At 36.1% G+C, this 18,908-nt stretch overlaps 1 protein-coding gene across 1 annotated transcript in view; it reads right to left on the bottom strand.

The window, feature by feature from the left end:
- SH3BGRL (SH3 domain binding glutamate rich protein like) overlaps positions 1-18,908 on the bottom strand; it is an 84,591-nt gene that overhangs the window by 50,464 nt on the left and 15,219 nt on the right. The window lies entirely within an intron of this gene.

The raw sequence follows: 18,908 nt of genomic DNA, 5'->3' as shown, positions 1-18,908 counted from the left end.
CCCTTTAAAAAAGACCTGGCTTTGTCTTCCCAGGTCCTCAGCTCCGTAGTCTTAGTTATACATAGCTACTTGTTGCTTTTTGATGCTGTACCTGTTGTTCAAAATGCAGCTTCTTGAGTCATATTCCCATAGATCCTAATTCAATAGGTTAACAGCATCCATGAATGAAATTTTGAACAAGTATCCTGTGAGATTTCTGAAGCAGGCGATCCCCATACTACACTGTGAGAAACAATGAAATGTTTATTGAACACCTAACATTGAGTCACTCACCAGTCCCCTAGTCATATCTTTGCTCTTACTGTTGCCTCTCTCAGGAATGATCTTTCCCTTTCTCTGATAATGAAAATATTGCTTATTTTTTGAGATCCAGCTCAAATGCAGCCTCCTAGTCCATTTCCCCCATACCCAGCAGATGTGCTCTTTTCTATTGAACAAGCTATGGGACATTATCAGCACTGGGGTACAAGGAAGTAGAGTGATGATAGGGTCTTTAGCTTTTATAAACTGAAGTTTTACATCTGAGTCTGTGCCCTTGAGTTAAGTTTGCTATAAACCTGTAAATTGGGTAGACTAATAGAAAAGTAAAAAATACTCAGCATCTGATTGGTCAGGGCAGTAACTCAAACCACATAGAAACTATAAAGGAGGACTGGCAGCCATGTCAGAACCAACGATTGAGAATGAGAAACAAATAAAAAATAGTTGTCAGCTAGAAAATTGTACAAGCTCAGTAAGGATTAGTCAAGTGATAACATCTCAATGGTCTCAGAGAAAAAGATGGCTAGTGCACAACTGCCTAAGTGAGTTTGTGTGGTTGGTGTAGGTTATAAAATAACAAGGAGAAAAGAAGGGAAAGAGGGAGCTAAGAGCAGAGATGGCAGGGACACTTGAGAAGGATGGAAGCCATGAGTACAGTTAATAAGTGTCAAAATAGAGATCTGAACCCTGATCAATCTGATTTCTCTGTACTAGTGGATTTTCAAACCTTAATGTGACTTGGAATATAATTCAGGAGTTCTAGACATGGCCCAGGGATCTGCATTAAAAAACACCCCTCTAGGTGCAAGTGGGCAGTGTGTAAATCATATATAAGAAACTGAACTACTGCTTCTCAGTTTGCTTGAGGCACTATTTCTCTCCTTCTCCCTATTTCCACTTCAGCCTTTCAGAGATACCCAACTACCTAGGAACCCCAAGCATTAAAAAGATAAATTCTCTGACCTCTTTCCCTCTGTCCTCTTTGCCCCATTCTTCCAAGATCTGGGTTTTTAAAATTAGAAACTCCTTTTTTTTTTGCAGAAATAGAGACACAGACGTAAAGAACAAATGTATGGATACCAAGGGGGGAAGGAGGGAGTTGGGATGGATTGGGAGATTGGGATTGACATATATACACTATTGATACCATGAATAAAATAGATAACTATTGAGAGCTGACTGTACAGCACAGGGAACTCTACTCAGTGCTCTGTGCTGACCTAAATGGGAAGAAACTCCTTTAAACTTCCCAAAGGATAAGGACAACTACCTTTCTGAGACAGCTTGGTAGGTGGTCTCTGACAGGCATACTAGATCCCAAACCCTTAAGCTCATAAACACATGTTTACTTTGCTAAAGTTAAACATTATCATCATCCCTTACATTTTATCAAGTGTCCACTATGCACTAGGCACAGTGTGAAGCATATCACATTTTCTCTTAATCTTCAAGAGAAATCTGTAAGGTTGATATTATTATATTTATTTGACAGATAAAGGAACAGAGTCTCTGAGAGGGAAAAGTTGAGTAACCTACTCAAGACAACCGCCAGTAAATGGTGGTTTAAACTACTACATGGGATTTGAACTTATGCAGCCTGTGGAAACCCAGGTGTTTCATGACTACTTGCCAGCTCATAAATATCTGCAGTAACTACTGGCATGAGGCAAAGACACTGATGCACAAATTTTAAAGGTAGGGAAAAAGGACACAGTCTAAAGCCCAGAATTAAAATCCTTCATGATATTAAAACATGCCTGGTAAACCTCTACCACCAAGTTTTACAGTCATGATCAAGTATTTGTGTGCCTCAAGATCCAGAAAGGTTTAATAATTATAGAGGGAGACAGGATTAGGGAGATAAAAAGATGAGTAATTCCAATTACGTCTCATCTAAAAATTTTGAAATTTCCATAAAGTCTATTACTATGTTAAATGTCCTGTATCCTCTGACAATAGAAGAAAGTTCTTCCATGTTATAGGAAAAAAAAACTCAATGAAGAACATTTTGCTGTAACATAAATCTTAAAATAATGTAATCAACAATCACATCTACTGGCTATCTTTGGATGTAAAATAATCAGAACAACATTGGAAGAAAAGAATAATTGAAATCTTAAAAATAAAAGTTTCAGTGAACTATTCACAAATGCACTGTGCAAAATTAAAGACAACTAAAGAGAAAGTGAGGAAAACCATTTCCTCATGCATAATGCAGAATTGATTTTATACTTCTTGCTTTATTATTTTCAGCAAGTGAGCAAGTTAAGATATTTCTACTTTGGCGCAAACTATTTGTAATGGGAAGCTACTTCTTCACGTGCAATTTGAGGAATTTAGAGAGTCAATCACAGGACCACTGATGTTTTTATGCGCTGCTTCAGATGGCCTGTTGAAAATAGATTATTCTGGACCATAGAATGAGTCCAGGCAGTAGATTTAAACATTAATAGTAAAGTCAAAGATGAAATAATCTGTTGAATGACAGTCTAGAAACAACATAAGCTTTCTCAACAGGATATTCAAAAACATTGAGGTAATTAAGATGGGCCTGCCAAGTGAGAAAGTACAACTGCTATAATTTTTATGGACTCCAGGCTTACCAGTTCAAATTCACACTTTCTTTACCAGCACTAACAGTAGCTGACTTCTGCCCTTCTTATTAGATTAACGATAACGTAAAATCCTGGGTATGGATACTGGCTCTGCAAATTTACTGGCTATAAGACCTAGGCCAAGTTATTCAAGCACTTTGAGAGTCAGTTTTCCTATATGTAAAGTGGGCATAATACACCTACTTCCTAGAGATGTAAGGGCTAAATGAGAAGAGGAATGTAAAGTGTCTGGCTTTGAGCCTGGATCTGCAGAGGCACTCAATAAATAGAAAATCTTTCCACACCCATCTCCTCCTTTTGTCCTACTCATTCTTCAAACTCAAGCCTTACCTACCCTAGAATATACTTTAGGCGCACTGATTTTTCTTAGATCTGAATTATTATAGCAGTAGTTTCTGATATGTGGTCCAGAGATCACTGTGGGGAGGGGGAGGAAGAGGGAAGAACAGTTATTGCAAAGAGCCGACAAATCTCTAAGTACACAAAGCATTTTCTAGAAACTAAAAGAATAAGTTTTGCACTAAAACATACAACTCTTTTCTAATATGTATAGATACTGTTGTGTAAATTAAAATACAAATTCATTTCAAAGTGTTAGCAAATTTATGGTAGTTTTTTTTTTGAAATCTTAACATCTTTATTGGAGTATAATTGCTTTACAATGGTGTGTTAGTTTCTGCTTTATAACAAAGTGAATCAGCTATACATATACATATATCCCCATAGAAAGTGGTATGGTAGTTTTTGTTATTATTTATTTTCTTAGCCAAAGGATAGTAAAAATTTAACTAATATTATGGTAGATTTCCATATTTATACTCTGAAAAAGCTGACTCCCACTATCACGTGTTTCTATTGTATGACATTCTCCAGTTGTTTCAAGCAAGCCTGGACTAGGGTGAAGGAAGTTAGGCACTCACTTCAACTGAAAATTTGAGGGGCACAGAAAAGCTCAGTAATCAAGATAGATAACATGTTAAAGACATTTTTAAAATAAAAATTAATGCAAATATAGATAATGAACAAAATATCAAAATTTTAAATAAGACATGATCTGACAGGGCCAGGATTGTGGGGAGGTAAATGAGATGAGTCAGACAAGTGCAGGGTCAGATTCTGGTTCATAGGCATTTTGAGGATTTGACCCTGAATGTCCAAAGAAGAATGAAATACTGGGTCATTATTTTACAATATGCAGTGTTCATTACAGTTTTCAGCTGGATCTCCAAAAGAGTAAGCTAATCCATGCTGAGAGTGCTTTCACAAAGAAAAAGTTGCCGTTGGCATGCAAAAACCACTGCAAGTATGAGAGCTCTGGGGAAGGCATGAGAAGAGAGAGAGAGATGGGTATGCATGTTGAAAGTCTTAATTTAGTAATAGGAAAAACAGTTCTGGGAGAGTATCAGCGAAGCAGTAAAAGTCTTACTGTTCGGAAAGGCGACAGCTAGCCTACACTTATTTTCCAGAGGGCAGGCAACATCATCTTCTTTATCATCATCATCTTCTTTATCATCATCATCATTACTATTTGCTGACTACTTAACGGTATGCAAAACACTACATTAAACGCTTCATCCTGTTTAGTCATCACAATGATTCTGTGATGTATATGTACTATTACCCCCATTTTATTAACTGAGTTTCAGAGGGAATTAAATGACTTGTATACAGTGTTGAACCTAGTAAAGAAGTTTAGGGACAATATGAATATATCTAGGTATACCTAAAATAATGATAATAATAATAATAACAATAATAAAAATAATAAAAACAAAAATAAATAATAACTAATAAAATAATAATAACAATTTAAAAAATAATAAAAACGATAATATCAAATAACACTGAACAGTTACTGTTTTAAGCACTGTGCTAAGCATATTATCTCACTTCTTAAACTTTATAGCAGCCAAGGAAGTTAGGTATTACTATCACTGTTTTTACTCTGTGTGTGTGTGTGTGTGTGTGTGCACGCACGTGCACACACACACACGCAGTTGACGCTTGCACAAGGTGGGAGTTAGGGGTGTTGCCCCCCGACAGAGTCAAAAATCCCCATACAGCAGGGGAAATCTCTGCCTCAAAAAAAATTGATTGATAAATGACTCACCCACGGGCAGGAAGCTGAAACAGTTTGGATAGAATCAGGACTCAAACCCTAGTTCTTGTGATTCCACATATTGTGATCTCTAATTAAACACTAACTTTTCCCAAACTTAGTTAACTTAAAGATCTGTAAAATGAAAAAACAGATACTATATTTATTGAAAAAATCCACCTATAAACGGGTCTGTGCAGTTCCAAACCTTGCTGTTCAAGGGTCAACTGTATAGCTGAAATAAATTTCTAGACCCAAGATGGAGCTGCTCCTGCCCAGGGTGCCGTGTCAGCAAACCCAAACTTAGACCATTTTCATGTCCCTGTAAATATTCCATTTGACCGGAAATGCAGTATATCCAGTCAGCCAATCCCCAAACGCCAAGCCAACCCTGGGCTTTCTTACCCCAAACAAGGTTGACTATGTGGTCCCAACCAATTAAGTATTTTCTATTTTTCTCTTCCTTGTTCATTATTCTTTATCCTATAAAAGTTTCCTGCCCTCTGTCCCATTTTGCAGTTCTCTGAATAGAGACTGCCTGCTTCATGAAGTGTTAAAGTTTGTATCTCCTAAATTGTTTTATCTAATCATTTTTAACTATATATATATATATATATATATATATATATATATACACACACACACACATATATATGTACACATATATATGAACATATATGTAATATATTTAGCATCTACTTTGTGGCAGATTATTATGCTAAGTACCACATACATTGTCTCATTTAATTCCATTTGCTTGTGCCCTGAGAATATTGCTACTGCAGTCTTGTACCCAAAGCAGCCATTTTTACAACTGGGGTCCTTCTATCAACTTGGCGTTAGTCTTTATCTGACTGAGTTCCATATAGTATAAGGTTCCAAAAGGTTCTCATAGAGATATTACTGCTATAACCTATGGAAACTAATAAGGTTATGAAACCAGAATCAAAAAAGACTCTTGGAATTTAAATGTCAAATATTCACATTCTAATCTCAAAACAAACTGACCAACATGATTGTGTGGTTTTTCTGACAACTACATGTCATTTTTCTATACCAACAACCAATTCTCCAACACCAACTTGGTGTCCATCAATACAATTCTGACACTACCTGTAGTTAGATCAGATCCCACAAATTAGAGGGCTCAGTCCCACAAGACTGCCCTCAATTCATATGCTAACCACAAGTAGAGTTCCCAGGCGAGTCACACTTCTGCCTGGCCAACTACAAATTTAAGCTCCCACAAGCCCCCTTCAGCATCAATAATTCACTAGAACAACCCACAGAACTCAGGAATGTGCTCTACTTCCTATTATAGTTTATTATAAAGGATACAAATAAGCAACCAGTTGAATAGGTAAATAGGGTGAGGGTTGGAAGGGTCCCACGCACAGGAGCCTCTGTCCCTGTGGAGTCAAGGTGAACCACCCCCTGGAATGTGAATTCACAAACTTGGAAGCTCCCCAGACCCTGTCATTTAGGAGTTTTTAATGGAGGTTTTATGTAGGCATGATTGATTAAATCATTGACAATTGGTGACTGAATTCAATCTCCAGCCCTTCTCCACTCCCCGGGGTTGGGGGGGGTAAATGTTCCAACCCTCTAATCTATTGGTTGGTGACTCTGGAGACCAGCCCCCCAATCCTGGAAGCTATCTAGAGGCCCCAGCCTGCCAAGAGCCACCTCATTAGCATAAACTCAGGTGTGGTTGAAAGGTGCCATTATGAATAACAAAAGGCACTCCTATATCTAAGGATACTCCAAAGGTTTTAGGAGTTCTGTGCCAGGAACCAGAGACAGACCAAATATATATATATACATATACATATATATATATATATATATATACACATATATATATGTATGTATATATATATATGTATATATATATATATACAATATCACAATGTTATTCAAATACTTAAATGATGAGTCATTTTGAAAACTGCTAGCACACCTTAATCTTGCACATATTGGATATTCTCTTTTGAACTTAACTATACTTAACTTTTCAGCAAAAAATTGACTAGTTCATCACAAAAATTGACAACACAATCATCATTTAACAGATAGCAATTCAGTTAAATTGATAACTACTAGCAGTTGTTAAGAGTTAGGAATCCCCCTTCTAATCAGCTATAGCAACAAGTTGACTGCTTTCTAATAGAGGAAAAAAATCCCATAATACAGTTTACTACTTTGTTTAGATCCTTAGGTTCAGATAGAAAAGATTAATAAAAGGAAGTGTCCAAAACTATAACCTAATTTTTCTGTTCTAAAAATGACAAACGATAGATACTGATACCTTCAAAGGCTAATAATATACACAAAATGAAATTCAACTCTCCTCACTTAAAAAAAGAAAAAAAAAAAAAGACACTGTTCTTCACAGCTGTTTTAAATGACAAAAGGAGTTAGGAGTGATAAGTATTTGCTTGACTCCGAATTTACAAGTAAAACTTCATCTGCAAGTCCATCTTTTTAGATATGTCTGGTGAAATGTATTATTCTTGTTGGCAGAAAACTATTTTCCTAAAAGATTAAGAGTGAACAATGCTTGTGTTCACAGGCTTCTACTAAAACAATATTTAAACCTATTTCTACATGAAAATTTTCCAAGGGCAATTCAACATGCTTTTTCTGGCTTCTCTCCCTGAAGAGCCACAGACCACCAACTAGCAAACTTATTTGCCTTACTTCAACATATGAACACATTGTTCTAAAGAGCACTGACCTGGGAGTCAGGTGACCTGGAGTCTAGTCCCTGAGCTACAGTTCTTTATATATATAACAAGGAATATGAAATAGCTAATTTCTAAGGACACTTCCTACTCTGCTATGTTGTTGTTCCAAGAAGTCTTCCATTTTAACAACCAGATAATCCAGGTAGGGTAAGGGATGTGCAGTTCTCCCGGAATCTCTATCTCCTCCAGAAACTAGTTGGAAAAGTAAGCCCTTGCTTTACCTGAAAAGTGTTATGTAAAGACATATACCTTCTAGTGGCCACTCTCGATAGAAGAATTCTCTACTCATTTTACATGAATGAAACTGTTGATGTTACAAACAGCTAAAACTCTTCAACCTAGTATGAACTAATTAGGAACTCCAAGGAACCAATAATCTCATTTGGGGGAAAGTAACCACGGAAGACACCTAGCATACTTTTGATCTTAAGGCAAGTGAGAGAAACCTGGCTTTCATCCCATTTGGCTCTAAGTACAAGTACAGGAATCCACAGGCTTATCTTCACGTGTCGAGTCACTTAAGACCACACATTACAGGGATGAAAGAACTCAGGGTTATTATGTTGATAATAGTGGTGCCACCAATGCTATCACCACTTTAAACTTACAGAAGATTTTAGAGTTCATAAAGTTTGCCATTGTACTGTCAAGGCTCTATTTGTTCTATCTTCTGATTTCTACTCCATTTTTATTTCAAATTTTTCAATTTGTTCCAGCTACACCAGGGATTGTCTGTATTCCTCAGGTATGCCAAGCTCATTTCCTCCTCTCGGTCTTTGCAGTTGCTATTCCTCTGCCTGAAATGTTCTTTTTCTTGCATGTCATCCACCAGGTTCTTCCTTTTTTCCTTCAGGACTAAGCTTAATTATCACCTGCACAGTGGGAGCTTCCCTGACCACACTACATAAAGTAAGTCTCTTGTTATGTTCTCATGCTAAACCCTGTCTTCTTCCTTCATGGCACTTATCACAAGTTGTAATTACATATTTATTTATGTGTTTACTACTTTTTCCATTAGAATGTAAGCTTAATGAAAGTAGGAGTTATGTCAATTGTGTTCACTGCTGAATCCCCGGGGCCTAGTACAGAACCAAGCACATAGAAAATGTTCAAAATACACTTGATAAATGAATATATATTCACTCATTCATTACAATAACCTAATGGAATAGGTAGAACAAGTATTAGTATATTCATTTTTTTAGTTGAGGTCACCGAGGTTCACAGAAACTAGGGAAACTATAAGATAGCTATAAATGGTGGAACTAAAACTCAACCTCTGAACTTTCTACTCCAAATCCAGTATATTTTCCACTATACCACATGGCTGGAAACTCTCTAATTACTAGTAACCCCATGTAATTTAATCACTGATACCTCCTCCATAGCCTCCTAGAAAATGAATTCTAGGCAGCCGAGATGAATATGCATCACAGACTTCCTTAAAAAAGAGTTAACCAATTATCTATGTTCTTTTCAAAAGAGGACCACCATTCCATCCAGGCCACTCAGGATTCCCAAACTTCAGTGGGGCTAATCTTAAAACCTCTAAGTTCTATATGTAACTCACAAGCTATACCTCATGTGTCACACTTCATGTCATTTTGTTGAAAAAAAGAATTTAGAGTTATATACACAAAACATATAAACAAAGTGGATTAGCTATATACTCTGGACAGTTAAAATGGACTGTTCTTGTAAATACATTAATATTAACTGTCACAAAAAAAGGTCTATACATATTTATGTGCAATCACTGTAATCGTATTTTCTAGAGCCCTAGTATCTAAAATTGCCTGCTTAGTGAAATATATGAGAGAACATGAACATGTTAACATGGTCACAGTTTATTTTGTAATAACTTCTGTGAATTGCAAGAGAGTACAAATCCATGAAATGAGTGAAGTATGTTATCATGTGGGTTAATACTCCAAGCATTAGTTCACCATTCATTGTACTCAGCCCACTCTTGGTTTAGGCGATTTAACAGCACGTCCAGCTTACAATAACTAAAAAACAACAGATTTTCAAAAATCCTATGACTTAAAGAATATTTGCAAGTAAAATATTATTATTACTAAAAGCTTAAAAAGCAAATGAAATCATAGTGCCTTTTAGAGACTTATCAAGACCACAAGTAAAAAATAACTCATTTCTAAAGCAAAAGTGAAAACATAAGACAACTGGTTTCCTTCAAACTAGGAAGCTGTCAACAGTCCCATCTGATAGTTTGTTCAGGAATTATTGTGCATTCTTCACATAGATTCGAGCCCCAAGGGTTTTGTAAGCAATGAGACAGGCTCTCTGTTCTGAAATAGATCAGCAGAGTAAGGGCATATGGTGGTGGGAAATGTACAGAAGAGAACATTTTGGTTGCTTTTAAGCAGAAAAATAAAATAGAACTCTTAAATGAGAGACTAATTGATTGCCTTAGTAATAGCTCTGGAATTTCCTTCAGATCAAAATAAAATGTGGCAGTTTAAAATCCAAGAAGTATCTAAAAATTTGCACCACGTTTTTAACTGGTGTTGGGGGTCTAACAACCAATTTCTCAACATTTGGTCTTTGGCCCTCCATTTTTCACGATGATATCTCTGTTGTAAAAGCCCAAAGCATTTATTTCAGGTACAACTTTACGAATTTCCTCACAACAGGCTTGAATGATCTGTAATATAGGCAATGTTAAATCCATTCTCTTTACCTAAGAGAAACAAAAACAGTGACAGAGTTAAGTAACTTGGCCAAGAATATATGACTTATCAATGGCAGAGCTGGGAGTTCTATTAGTTCCTTATTGTCACAAAAACAAATTACCACAAGTTTAGTAGGTTAAAACAATGCAGATTTATTCACTTACAGTTCTGGAGGTCAGAGTTTGAAATTAGTTTCATGGAACTAAAATCAAGATGGTGGCAGTGCTGGTTCCTTCTGAGGGCTCTAGGAGGGATTCTGTTTTCCTTGCCTCTTTTAGTTTCTAGAGGCCACCTGCATTTCTTGGCTTATGAAGCCTTCCTTGCATCACTCTGAACCTATTTCCATCATCATGTCTCCTATTTTCCCTTCTGTCATCAAATCTTCCTCTGCTACCCTCTTATAAGGACCCTTATAATTACATTTAGTGCCCACCTAGATAATCCAGAATAATCTCCCCATCTCAAGATCCTTAACTGAATCATAGCAGCAAAGTCCCTTTTTCTGGAACCTGTGAAGTTTACCCTTTTTAAGGTAATCTTCACAGGTTCCAGAAATTAGGACTTGGATATCTCCTAGAAGTTCTATTTACTAACTTAGGAGTTAATAGTAGTAGTTATTAGTATATATTAACCAGAGTTTTCTGACAATGGAACAATCTATTTGAAGAATTACTAGAAGTATCAATGGAGAAGGTCAATATTTAAAAGGCTGTTAAAAAAACATGTTTGCTTTGGATAAAATGTTAGACAGATTGGGCTGTAGGTCCAGTTCACCTAAAAAATTATATGGGTCTTGAATTAGATTTCACTGATAGATACGATTCCTTTCACATAAAATCTTACACTAATGTTGCTTATTATATTAAGGCAACAACATCACTGAGAAAAGTAATTGAGCAACAAGCATTTACTGAACATCTCTTCTGGGCTAGGGAATGAAGACATATATGATATAGTCTCTATCCTCAGAGAGTTTAATGGAGTAATCAGAACATAGCTAACAATATGATGAGTATCCCTTATGAAACATAGAAAATAAATGCTAAAGGAGTTTAGAGGTAGAGAGAACTGCCTTACTTTAAGTAGCCAGAAAATACTTCATTAGGGAGGAGGGGTAAAGATGGGTAAGACCAAGGCCTGTGGAATGGGAAAAGAATGATAACTCAGGTGGAGGAAACACTGGAAGCAAAGGCACAGAGGTGAGGATATACCTGGCACATGCAGGAAGTAGTAAACTCAGATGTCTGGACCAAACAGTGCCTCTAGTGCAGCGCTTTCTATTGACGGCACACAAGGTGATTTTTAGTACATGATTAAAGATGTTTCTTTAATTGTATGTGTTTATGCTAATGTGTAATAGAAAAAATAGGTAATTAGCACATTAAATCCATGATTTTACTGAAATCATTGTTTGGGATAAATCAAGTGCTTTATTCACACATGCATTCATTTATACATCCACTAAGTCCATAAGCATGTATTCATTACATAGTTCTGGGGACTGGGCACTGTGCTACAGCCTGAGAATCCAACAAAGGTGCACAAAACAAAGACCCTGAGCCCAAGAAGTTCACAGTCTAGTGGGAAAGACAGATATAAACAGAAAATTATAATACTGGGTTGGCCGAAAAGTTCGTTCGGGTTTTCATATGAAAAACCCGAACGAACTTTTTGGCCAATCCAATATGCCATGATATAAAAATATGCACAAGGTGCTACTAGATTATAAAAAGACACATAACCTAAGTTGAGGGTGTCTTCTGGAAAAGATTAAAGTATATTTAGGAAGGTTAATATGAGGATCCTGTGTGGAATGGATTGCAGAGGGAGAGACAATTGAGAGAATGATTTTTCTCCCAATAAAAGATAAAGTATCAATTTAAGTCAGCTGGCATTTACCCTGTAGTTCTCAGAAATATATACATTATCAAATGGATGCTAAGATTCCTAATTCATGTCCTCCTATTTCTCAAGATTAATATTATCAATATAACCTCACTCATTATGGGAAAAAAAAACTTTATAGGAGCAAAAGGTCAGCTAATATTTATAAATACATAGGTTTCACCAAAGAATATCCAAAAGAACCTTGGGCTGAATGCAGATGCCTAAAAATGTGACAAAGGCCTAATTTTAAAAAGAAACTTCATTTTTTTCCGAAGAACAATTAAATTACTGCCCATACTTAGGTTAAGGTACAGCAATCTTCTTTCTGAGGCCTTGACTTTATTTACAATATAATTGGTAGTGGCCCAAATTTTGGTTAACAGTCCAACTAGGATCATTATGTTTCCTTACTCTTAATTATATAAAATTAATAGAACTGGTATTGGGGTGGCAGAACTTTCTTCAGGCTTGAAAGGCTTGAAGAAAGGCATGGGTGTTGAGTGAAATATAGTCTCCATTTGTGCAGGGCTTTTATGAGGCTGCCAGGTTTACTTAGCTCTACATATCACTCATCAGGTCATTATCCGATCTATTATCTTCTTTAGAAAAGACAGAAATTGAGTCAGCTTTAAGCAGCAATCTCCAAGAAGAAACTAACACCACCACCCCCTCATGGTTTCTGTAATGACTTTGTTTAAAAAAAAAAAAAAACTGGGGACTTCCCTGGCAGTCCAGTGGTTAAGAATCTGTTATTCCAATGCAGGGGGTAAAGGTTTGATCCCTGGTAAAGAAACTAAGATCCCACATGGCATGAGGCGCAGCCAAAAAAATTTAAAAAAAAACACAAAAAACAAAACAAAACTGTGTTCCCAGTCCCAGAGTTAGGGAAAAAGACTGTTGACAAAAAAAAAAAAAAAAAAAAAGATTGAACAAAGGATGATTAGTGGTCCTTTTATTATACTATGTCAAAAAATGGAGTTTAAGACAAATGCAGTGGAATCATAAGGGAGACTCAAAATAAGCTTTTGTATAAAATTAAGTTAGTATATACAAGCCATCTTAATCTCACAGATTGTGACCCAAAAAAATGCCTTTTAGTGTCTATTCTTGATTCACTCACAGTTTTGCTTCAAACTATGTAGTTTGGGGTTAAGCACATAACCTGTGCCTCAGCTTGTATTCCTGGTTCATAAATTTTACTTTAAAGAAGCCATATTTGGGGTATATATAATAAGGTTTCACAAAATTTGTTTAAATTTTGGGAAGGTCTTGAGACCGGAACCTATTGTAAATTTGCCTGAAATAGCTGAAAAATACCCAAAGAGAGTAGATTTTTAATATTTTACAAATAAGCATAAGAGCTACTGACATAGATTCAGAAGAAATGAAGGGTAGGGAGAAAATCATCCAAAAAGAGTGATTATCAATGAAGAGAATGTGATCATTTTCAATAGCATAAAATTCTCTTTCTAGAACACAATAATATTATACATTTATAAGTTTTTATATGTGTCAACTCCAATTTGGAAATGTGAATGTCACAAACAGCATTATTAGCCTATTTTCTAGAGTTGAGTTGAAGGTCCTGTATAATCTTTTCTTAGCACCTTTTTCCTAGCTGAAAATATAACTTCTTCAGGTCACAACTTTGTTATTAAACGTCACATTCAACTAACTGCATATCACTGTGCATTCTTACAAGGGCATAGAAAAGAATCAGAGAGAGAGGGAGAGAGGAAGGGGGGAAATGGAGGAAAGAAAAGAGAGAGAGAGAGAAGGAGAGAGACAACATAAGAGTCTATAGTATTTCTCCTTAACAGGTTAGTTAATTTTCAATGGAAACAGAATGATAGGTAAAACTCTCTCATGTGCAATATTAGGATTTCAAAAGAAAACAAGGAGTTGAGGTTCTCCTGAAGCCTTATCTTGGACTACTAAAAACAAAATGCAAAATGCCAACTTATAAAAGAGAAATAGAAAAGACCATTCTGCCTTAAGAGTTTTACCAAAATGTTTCAGGCTGCTAAAGAAAAATTATTTACTTTCAAAGAAACTCAAAGCACTTGCTATTCATCACATTTTTAAAAATCTAACTAACATTCATGAGAAGTGGAGATAAGGTCGTTTCTTCTATTTTACAGGGGGAAAAAAAGCATAGAGATTAATCATTATCCTAACGCCTTTACTCCCTGATCCAAGGCTCCCTTGTTGATTAGTACACTAATGACCGGAAGGATTCCAAACAAATTACTATTAAACAACAGTAAAAAGTCACAGCCTTCAGTTCAGAGTTCTAAAACTGCTGTGTTTTCTCTACAACAGTAAGTAGTATAACTCATAATTTTATAACAAAATATTTTTCTCAAAATTGAACCTTTTAAAGGCATCACATTAGTTCTTACATTAGCCATGCCGTATGATTTTTTTCATTAATAACACATTCAACTATTATGAATGAACAATGCCCAATACTTGGACTTAGGGGATTATTGACTTTAAAATGTTTTTTTTCATGATTTTTTTACTCTGATGCTGATTTTGAGATTAGTATAAATTCAATAAATCACATCTCACAAAATAACCAATATATGGGAATATTCTCTTATGGCATGATCTTAGAGTGTACTAATATACAGGCATGAACAATGCCCAGAATGCTTCCTAAAAAAGAAGAGGGGCAGAAGAGAAGAAAAAAAAAATCAAACCTATTTTAAGCTTTCCAAAACAAGGTAGGTTGTAAACTCTTTCAGGATGAACACCTTGTCCCCCACAGAGCTGAATATTTTTATCAGCAGGTATTCAGGAAATATGTGCTGAATTGATTACTGGTGGATCTCTATGTATTGTACAGTGCTTTACTTCCTTTGCTTCCATGGCTTCAAGAATCTAATCTTTCTCTTCACTATACAAAAAGAGGTAAAAAATAACCTTCATTGGTCACCCAGATTTCCACAATCTTAGTCCCAGAGTCTAGAACAACAAGGAATAGAAAGTAGTACTGCAGCATATTATCAAGGGAGGCTGCATATTTCCTTCTTTGGAGAGTTTTCTAGGAGAAAATTGATTACGATCTGTCTGGGACAGTTCACAGGCAGTCCTTATGTGTATAGACTGGATGACCTCCTATGATTCCTTCTACCCAGATGCTTTTAATATTTTATTTTTAGCATGTTTGATGCTGAGAAAAATGGAAAAGACTGAAAGTCATTTTTTTTTCACAATGAAGAAGGGACTTCCAGTGTTATACTCTAGGTTTCTTAATAACAAGTGACATTAATCAAAAAATAGATTAATTTTTACCATGTCCTTTCTCTCTAGATATAGTTGCTTTAACCCACTAAAGCACTGTTATAAACATTTGAAATCCATAATGCTATTTTTTTTTTTTTTTGGCCACCACACGCAGCCTGCAGGATCCTAGTTCTCTGACGAGGGACCGAATCCGTGTCCCCTGCAGTGAAAGTGCGGAGTCCTAACCACTGGACCGCCAGGGAATTCCCCATAATGCTATTTTAAGAACAGTCTGGTACTAGGAGAAAATTTATCCACAAGAACAATAAGGCCCAACTGGATTTCGATGCTTATTAATCTTGGTAACGGATGGAACCAGTTTTGACCAGGTTCAAATGCTTGTGGTGGGGAGAGTTAGAAATATGTTGGGAGGGGGAAGGAGGAGCTAAAATTATCTTTACTTATCTAATGATTTGGTGGAAACGTAAGGAGAAATATTGATTATTTCAGCATTTAGCCTCTTTGCTATATGCTTGACCAAAGGCAAACACTGAGTAGCCTCCACACTGGAAAGTCTGGCTCAAGACATGATCCTTATCAAATTTAACATAGCAGTGGCATGAATTAAACCCAAAGTAAATAAGGGCATTGATACGTAGAACCCTGAACCAAACATTAAACCATACTGTTGGTTTAATCCTATAATCCTTGGGAAAAAAAGAAACAGCCAAGGAGAACAGGAAGGGAGAGCAAACATAAAATTGTTGAGGTGTTATAAATAAAAGAGTTAATGAATACACCTCAGATTTTTGTAAGGCATAATTGTTTACACAAAAGATCAAGGTCAGGGTGGTCCCAAAGTGAAGGGATTATAGAGAAGTCTAAAAGGCACTTTTCAGATAATGAAAAAGGGGCGTAGTATGCTTTGTTCCAGAATCCCAAGGTAACTGGTAGAAATAGTTAGGCAGTGATACCACAAATCTTTAATTTGTCATCACTGCTACATTTGGCTTTAATCATAACTGTATAATAATCATGCCTGTGAAAAATGTTCACATATAAGAAGAAAGTGCAAATTGTGCCTATGATCTACTTCCCATACCCTTCTCTAGTGAAATGGCAGGAAAACTAAGTAAAGCTTGAATTGAACTAATAAACTATTGTTGTTTTCAGAATAGTTATTCAAGGAGGAGATCATCATCAGGGTAACTAGAAGGGGTAGACAAAGTACTCTGAGACATTCGTTGGGAGGTAGAATATGGATTCCTGTGAGACAGCATACTAACTTTCAGGCAAGTAGTACCTGAAGTACTTCTGCCTTTGAGGCCCACAAATACAACTCTTTATTTGTAGACTGTATAACATAGTCCCTAAAATTGACATCTCCATACTACCTCACTTCCTCTGGCTCAGGGAAGAGGCTGAGGAATCTTTATTCCTGGCTTTTTTTCCCTTGAGGACCTGGGTCCAGAGTCTAGCCCAGTGGATGGCAATAAATGTTTTCTCAATGAATTAATAAATTTGGGGGTGAAAGGAAGAAAATTCCCAACACAGCCTATAGGTCCAGCATTAGCAGGGCCTGCCCATATAATTTATTCAAACTGTCTACCCTATGTAAGGCTCTGCACTTGAGCATCTCTGCCAAGTGTTTATATGGTATGTATGTATACATATACTATTAAGTTTGTTCAATGTTTTGACTTGGCTTTAATATCTGTTCTTTTATGTACAGAAACCTGCCTTATGTAACTTTAGAATAATTACTATAGTAGAAACAATGTCTATAGATTGAGAAAATATTTAGAAAAAAAAAATTAATGCTGTTATACACAACAACATGCATCTGTCTTTTTTATCATATGCTTTTACATATAATAAGGGCTCACAACTAATCATATGAAATGAAAATTGCTATACATTTTTATTAAAACAAAATAGACACGTAAATTAACGTCCACCATTGCAACTTCAAATATTTTCATGAAGCCTTATAAGGACATCAAATGGTGGTCCTTTTGCAAACGTGGGTATAGAATTAGGTCATAATTATCTCACTCATTAGGAGATTGTCTAACTACCTTTCCTTTTAATAGCTTACTGGAGAAATACATGTTTTGACAACCCAAAAGTTCAGGTTATGCAATTTTCTTCCCACAGAATCTCTTAACATAAGCTGTTGCACAATATGGTATCTAATTCTTATAATGATAGCCCCCTTTTAGATGTTCTCTATATATTCCAAGCAATAGGACGTTTATGCACTGTGACCCTAGTTTTATACATTAACCTGAAAGTACAATTCTAATACTTCTCTATTCAACCATGTTATGCAGTGAAAAACTAAAATCCATCTCTGTAAATGAATGATTTTCAAAAAGTAATTAGATATTTATTTATAGTAAATCTACTCAGGTATCCAGACATGAATTATTTAGATAATATTGTGTTAGATGCTTTGTGTTTCAAAACATCACATGGTACATCACTTTTCATGAAATCTAGAGTCACTGAATTTCTGAAAGAATATACATGCTGTGTGGTTGGTGGGACCTCCCCCACACAGTCCCTGATATTTGGGCAGTGTAAGGATCCACTGGTATTGTAGCTTTAGTTCAAGGTCAACTTTTTGGTAGAGTCAGACTAAATGCCAAGACAGATATATGCATACACCTCTCTTAAGTCCCCATGCAGACCTTGATCATAACCATACAATAAAAGGGATACAAATACATACCAAACAAAAATCATTCTTCAAATTCAACTTCAATGTATAGTGATAAGTCCTAATGCAACTGGACAAAAGTAAATGTTTAGTCACATTCTCCTACAATACTTTTATATTTGCCTTTCAACAACTTCTTTTTTAAAAAATCACATAAACTCCAAGTCTGGTATAGAATTGGCCTTATTCTGGATCTTGTCACACTTCCTACTTATTCCCTTTAAAACTCACCAGGTGTGGGGGCGCCTTCAAGATGGCGGAGTAGTAAGAGATGGAGATCACCTTCCTCCCCACAAATACATCAAAACTACATCTACATGCGGAACAATTCCTACAGAACAGCTACTGAATGCTGGCAGAAGACCTCAGACTTCCCAAAAGATGCCCTCAGGCGACCTACATGCAGAAGGGGGCCAAACCCAAAGCTGAAACCCAGGAGCAGTGTGAACAAAGAAGAGAAAGGGACATTTCTCGCAGCAGCCTCAGGAGCAGCAGATTAAATCTCCACAATTAACTTGATGTACCCTGTAATGTGGAATCCTGAATAGACAATGAATCATCCCAAAGTTGAGGTGGTGGACTCTGGGAGCAACTGTAGACTTGGGGTTTGCATTCTGCATCTAATCTGTTTCTGGTTTTATGTTTATCTTAGTT

This window comes from Balaenoptera ricei, chromosome X (assembly GCF_028023285.1).
Source record: "Balaenoptera ricei isolate mBalRic1 chromosome X, mBalRic1.hap2, whole genome shotgun sequence".
NCBI classification, from domain to species: domain Eukaryota; kingdom Metazoa; phylum Chordata; class Mammalia; order Artiodactyla; family Balaenopteridae; genus Balaenoptera; species Balaenoptera ricei.
The sequence above is the reverse complement of the archived record's forward strand: the minus strand, read 5'-3'. Positions and strand labels throughout refer to the sequence as shown.